Here is a 948-nt window from a genome sequence, read left to right on the forward strand (position 1 = left end):
TCAGTCCAGTAATCCTCCACTGTAACAGCTCCTCTACTTTGCAGTGAAAATTGATTTGTATATTTTTTCCCTCTGAGTCCTTGTGGGATTTTCTTTTTTTATTCAAACAGAAAGTCACAAAAATTCTAATCATCCCCATCAGTTCACTCAGTCCCATGCAATTAATATTTTTTCATCTTGATCTTTTGTTAGCACTTTTATGAATTCATTAGTTTTCCATTAGAGCTCTGAAAATGCTTATTCATTCAGTTCAGCAGTTCAGCAGTATAATCAATTCATTAGTTTTCCATTAGAGCTCTGAAAATGCTTATTCATTCAGTTCAGCAGTATAATCTGTACGCGTCAGAGTCTTTTCCATAAATTACTTGAAGATGAAACCATTTTATAGGAACATTTTTGCAAAAGCATCAGAGTACACACAGAACTGTCTGTAAATGACCAAAGACTTAAAAATGACCATGGTTGAGGATTTGATGAAAGTTCATACTAATACAATTGACAAGGAAATTTAGTTATTTCTGAGATATACATTTTAAAGTAATAACTAGAATTATGACTTATAACATTATACCAGAACGTATAAGATTTTTAGAAATTTCATGTAATGACTGAAACATTTATATTAGCATATTTACATACAAATAACTCAAAGAAAGTTAAGTATAAGTTGTTTTTTTTTGTTTTGTTTCCTTGTATTTTTATACTGCAGGTTCTTATTAGACATCAATTTTATAAACATCAGAGTATACATGTTAATCCAAATCACCCAATTCATCACACCACCATCCCCACACCACCATGGTATTCCCCCCTGGGTGTCCACACGTTTGTTCCCTACATCTGTGTCTCAACTTCTGCCTTGCAAACCAGTTCATCTGTACCATTTTTCTAGGTTCCACATACAGGCGTTAATATATGATATTTGTTTTTCTCTTTCTGACTTACTTC

Source organism: Phocoena phocoena, chromosome 11 (genome assembly GCF_963924675.1).
Source record: "Phocoena phocoena chromosome 11, mPhoPho1.1, whole genome shotgun sequence".
Taxonomy (NCBI): domain Eukaryota; kingdom Metazoa; phylum Chordata; class Mammalia; order Artiodactyla; family Phocoenidae; genus Phocoena; species Phocoena phocoena.